This window comes from Heptranchias perlo, chromosome 45, assembly GCF_035084215.1.
Source record: "Heptranchias perlo isolate sHepPer1 chromosome 45, sHepPer1.hap1, whole genome shotgun sequence".
NCBI classification, from domain to species: Eukaryota; Metazoa; Chordata; class Chondrichthyes; order Hexanchiformes; family Hexanchidae; genus Heptranchias; species Heptranchias perlo.
In genome coordinates this window covers 2,373,639-2,379,638 of record NC_090369.1, presented here as the reverse complement: position 1 = coordinate 2,379,638, position 6,000 = coordinate 2,373,639, and positions in this window count along the sequence as shown.

Genomic DNA, 6,000 nt, shown 5'->3' with positions numbered 1-6,000 from the left:
AAAACATCAGCACAACAACTGAGTTACCTACGCGATGGTAAGTGTGAACACTGTAAAAGCAACAAATATATTTTATATATATATATATATATAAAAATATATATAGATATAATTTATATTTTACTGAAACAGATTTCGGTGGAGTCACAAGCAGAACAGTTTTACAATTATGAATTTTTTTTTCCTTTTTAAAAAAAAATATAAACTTGTTTTCTCTATTTCCGTGCAAAAAAAACCAAAAGCGTTATTCTGAAGAATAAAACGAAGATAAGACCCACGGGTTAAATCTAGGTGTTATTGGCTATTGGTTCACAGGAAGAATCTCGTCACTGACAACACACACAGAAGAACACGTTAGAGGAGTGCAGACTATAAAGATTTCGGATGGCTCCTTACCCCGCTTCTGCCTTTCGGGCACTTGGCAGATGTTTGTCCAGCTATTGGATAGGGCTGTAACGCAAACCATGGTAAAGAGTGCAAGGCGCCTGATGTGGGGGTGTATGAAAACAGAGCAGGGATGCAGCTTTGTAATGGAAAGGGAGGAGAGGGAAGTGCCACTGCTCCAAGGGACTGCACCCCGGAGTGAGACAATGTTGGTTTCAGCTTGTGGCTCCCCACACAGCAAGTAACTGACCTCAAGCCACATTAAGAGGGCCAGGCAACTACAGGCAGAGAAGAGGGAGTGACATTGCGAGATGTCTAGGAGTAAACTTGCCTGTTGTCTTCATCAGGGAACAACAAGTGCTGCCAGGGAACCAGAGAGGGAAGTGAGAGATTATCTCCCGGGGCTGGGACAAAATTTATCTCCCCTCTCTCCAAAGGTTGGAGTGTAACTGGGTACCTGGATGAAACAGACATCAACAATCTTTACCACAACCTAACATCTTTTTTCCGTCTTGAGCCATTTGATTTTTATTTCTTGTTGAAATATTCATTATTTTCTTGCTTGAAACACTCGTCTTCAATTAGATTTACACTGACCCAAGTCAAATTGGCTTCCAGTGTTTTGGGAGATATCTGTCCATTTTCCCCAGAACCTTTGTTGATGGGTACACAGATATTCTTTTATAACATTTAGGATTACGATGGGGATTCAAGTCCAGCGTACTTATGTACGAAAGTTCTCTACAGGCAACCCCCCCTCCCACCAAAATGGAGAATTAATTCCCAACCAGTGAGCCCACAAAATTTTACGTCAACACAGCCCCTTACAGCTGAGACACGTCAGGAGTGTGTAAGAAGTGGGTGGATGGAATAGGTCTGAACTGCATCACAAACCCAGGGCTTCTCTCCCTACTCCTCCCCTCGATTCCAGTCAATCGCACATCTTAAAACGAGTCAAAAAATAATAATGTAAATGATAAATATTGGCATGGCTGCAGACGACCAGCATTCCAATGCAGCGCTTGAAAATGGCATGCAACAACTGGTTCACATTTTCCTCCCCGAGCCCCCATTTCAAAAAAGGTGGGGGGGGGGGGATGGGAAGGAAAAAAGGGAATTAAAATTTAGGTCACTCAAGAAATAGGGTGAAGAGCTGGATTCTCCCTTTCCTCAAAATACTGGCCACAAGTTTGATCTGATTGTTTCTCCCCCCCCCCGAAGTTCCTATCAGTGCTACGATGACAAGCAGAGAGCATCTCGTCAATGAACTAAAATTAAAAAGGTTTCCGTTCTTCGCAGACCCTCTTAGCTTTGTCACCCTTCTCAGAGGGGTACAAACTTTACTCTAGCTTTCTCCCTCCTCCATTATTGACTAGAGTGCTCTTTATACAGAAGGTGATCAACAGCTGGAATGAATTTGTTGAGGTCTGCAGAGTCAAATCTCAGTATTATATCTAAAAAACAATCAGCAAACCATTGACCCTATCCTCACCCAGTGCCTGCCTTTTCCCATTACTGTACATAGCTGGAGAAAAGGCTACATTATAGTGACATACCTGGTCAGTCAGGGAACTGCAGGACATTTTACAACCTCAGCCTCCTAACAGCAGTTCCCGCTTTCAAACTCTGTATGGGCGTGTACGATCGGGATTTGAATTATTTCTGTTACTTTGCATCACATCACATAACCTTGCTGGGTAAATCAGCCTACGTTGACACGAGTTTAGGAGGACGGTAGTTTCTCACCCCTTCTAAAATGCCAGAGAACTGGATACAGGAGGGGCTGAGATCTACTTGCAAGGGAGAAGCTGGCTGGGTCATGTTCCTAAAAACTCACGTTCTTTATTTAGTGAAGCAATCCAAAACCAGTGCTGCCTGGATAAGTACCGTACTTGATACTTATCGGTCACTTAACACCACACTTTTCCACAGCCCCCTGAATGACATGCAGTGCTGCTGTCCAGTGCAACAGTATACAAGGTACAGGCTGCTTTTCATAAAGTGGCACCAAGATTAAGAATGTTGATCATCAAGTAATAACGTCGCCAAATGACGGAAACACCCACCGTGCCATTTCCCTCCAGAAAACAGCAGGGCTCACCCTGCCTCCCGCCCCCCACAAAGACAATTGAAATGGAGGTTTTAAACTTCACAAAAGTAAAACTGTAACAAGCATTCCTGTCTGCAAGTCATTTTTTTAAAATAACAGTGGGCTTCGGCCTTCTTTAGCCTCCATGGACTGACAATTGCAAATGCAAAACCACTGGTTCTACAACCCGCAGCAGCACAACATTGAGGAAAATAAAGCCAAATGCCAGTGTGCAGCAGACTGCACAACCCATTAGCGGAGAGTAACCACTGGGTAATTACGAGTCCTCATCTCACAAGGCAGTTTTAAGTAGTTTCTCACACAGAATACACCACAAGCTTTTACAGTGGAATTGCTCTGAACTGTTTCAGTCCTGGCTAACAGAAAGAGGGAGAGTAAAATAAAACTACCAGGGGAGATAAAAGCCTGCCTGAAACCACCGTATGGCTGTGGTGCGATATCCAAATTAAAATAGCATATTCATCCGAATCGTCCTATTGTCCTGTAAGGTTACAAAGGGATAGTCAGAATGCCCCCCAGGGCCTGTATTCCTCTGTTCCTATGCTTTACAGCTGCTGGTCAGAGGCAGTCCTGGGAGCAACTATTTTACATACAGCAACTCTAAATGACATGAATAGGGGTGTTTAATCCCAATTTCCCCGTCTCTCACTTCCACAAAACAGGCCCACTCCCAAAGGCTGCCTCGAACCTTTTGGCATTGTGTGTCAATCTCGATAAACACACTCCCCTCCTCCGTGTTGGCCCCCCCCCCCCCACACTAAAGTTACAGCATGAATAAAACCAGATCTACCGAGCAAGCAAAATTCACCAAACCTTTCTGCACAGGGTTCTCCTCTGACTTAAACCTACAAATCTACTAGAAATGACCCTCGAGAAAAAGAGGTGCAGTATTTCTTTTATTGGCCTGTGACTGACGCTCTGGAGGTGTGGAGGAATTGATAAAATCCAACCGCTCAAACTTGTACTCCATTCTTTACTTGGGTCGGTGCTACAATCTGATCCCATCAGTCCCGCAAGTCCTGGCACAAGAGAGAACTAGTGTTGCTAACTGGCACCAATGGGCGCCCAAACATCATACTGAATCCAGCCTACCACACAATCAATCGTGAACAATTTCGGTGTCACAAATAACTACCAGTGCTGCTTACAGGCTCTCAGTGAAGCATAATGCCGGATTCATCAAAATTCTCGCACACCTGGAGGTCTCCCCTCTCCTCGTCCCAACCTAACCCCAAAACTAAACCAGGACTGCAGGAAAGTGCAATGGTGTGAAGATGTCATACTATGTGTAGATGGTAGCCATGATGTGGAGATGCCGGTGATGGACTGGGGTTGACAATTGTAAACAATTTTACAACACCAAGTTATAGTCCAACAAATTTATTTTAAATTCCACAAGCTTTCGGAGGCTTCCTCCTTCCTCAGGTGAACGGGTGTGGAAAAACGGTGCGGAAAAAGTTTTTCCACACCGTTCACCTGAGGAAGGAGGAAGCCTCCGAAAGGACTATAACTTGGTGTTGTAAAATTGTTTACAATACTATGTGTAATCATAGATACTGCCCGTCCAAATAGGGATTGTGTATGGAGAGTGCATTTTTGAGCTGTGCAACATTCGGGTGAGGTGCTAATGGTTACAGGTCTGTCACTGGTGGCGGGAGCAGTTTGTGGGATTCACAAAAGGGCATGGCTTAAATACGAATTCCCCCCTACAACATATCCGTACCAATACACAAAAAAACAGACGACAGTGGTGGCAATTTTGTTTCCCATTTGGAAGGGGTGCTTTTATCCATGATATAGCTACAAGTCCGAGAAACCAAACAGAGGAGGCAAATTTGTACCGTCGCCTTGTAAAATGGATTCAGGTTAATACCAAAATTAGTTATATATTGAATAAAACCGCAAATGGAAATTTTCAATAAATGTTACTTGAATTAAAAAATGTCAGCTTTTTAAAAAAAAATTGTCACCTAAATTCACCTAAGGCATCATTTTGCTTCAGCCCCCAAGATGAACGTCTAAATTGAGATGGTTAGTAGCATGTAACACACTGCAGGTCAACCTACTCATTTCAATAATTGCACAGGTCAATAAAAAAAATACTGTCTCTTTAAATTTCAGAAATTCCTTTGCGTATGTTTAAAAATAATTGTTGCGTTCTTTCCCCCTCTTCCCCCCCCCCCCCACCCCCCCACCCACCTATATAACACTTCGCTATTAATACAAACCAAGTGCTAGTCTCCGGCATTAAAACCCCCTCAAGTCCAAGGACTTCAAACTTTACTGACGACTGCAGTTAACAACTTGCTAAATTGTGGTAAACCAGAGAAAGCCGAATATGATTAAGCTGGGCAAAGCGATAGACCATCTGCCCCCAGACATCCCATTATCCCCCACGCGCTGGAAGTGAACTGGTACTGCCATGAAGGAAACAAAACCTGATCAGGCCTATGTAGATTGCGGTACAGGTGCCTACAGGGGCCACTGGCTCGACTTTTCTGGGATGGGTTGGTGAGGGGGGGGCGGGTAAAACGAGAAACAAAGCAAATATCCTTATAGATGCACACAAAGTGCACACTGTCAACACTAAACAGCACCGTAGAATTATACGCAAAGAAAAAAGCCACCCAATTCTTTGCAATAAAGTTAGATTTAACACATTGCGTTCTGCCACACGAGTATGTCGGAAAGATGGCGTACACACAGAAAATCAAACCCATATACAGGAGTACCACAATTTGGAGGGTTTTCTCATTTAAAAAAAATGTCTATAGCCACTTAGTGACAGAAACGTCAGTGTTGTGACCGAGATCCACTAAATATCGAACAAATCTGTAATGGAGAGTAGGTGAGAATAAGGGACTGAATGGTTGTACATACAGGAGCACACTCACATTTACAATAAATATAAATACTCTTTAAAAAGGTGCAATTTAGTGCATTTTAAGGCTTAAAAAAACTTAAATAAAAGTGCTTAATTGTACCTGGAGGAGGGATGAAAAATTCAGGTGACACGTTAAACCAAAGGCCTGTCTGCCTGTTTAGTTTGATGTTAAAGATCCAATGGCACTATTTAGAAGAGCAGGGGAGTTCTCCTGAGCCAACATTCCTCCCTCAACCGACATCACCAAAAAAACAGATTAGCAGGTTATTCACGCTGTGACTTTTTTTTGTGGGACACTGCTGCTGCAGAATGGCTTCTGTGTTTGCCCACATAACAGTCAAAGCAGTTCAAAAAAAAATCATTGCATGAAACACTTGAGACGTTTCATTGTGAAAGGTGCGATACAAGTTTATAAATCGCTGAGTTCTTCCCCCTGACTGAAGATCTGTCACGGGAGCGGGGAGAAAGAGAGGGAATATACAAATCCCAACTTTGCTGTAGGCACCTGAAACCTGGTTTACACAGCCTAGTATTGTCCTCACCCCTACGTACCAGCACACCCTTTTGCAAACTTGAATTATAGCACGTCAGGACTCAGTGGTTCGCTCAACATTTGTGCGTT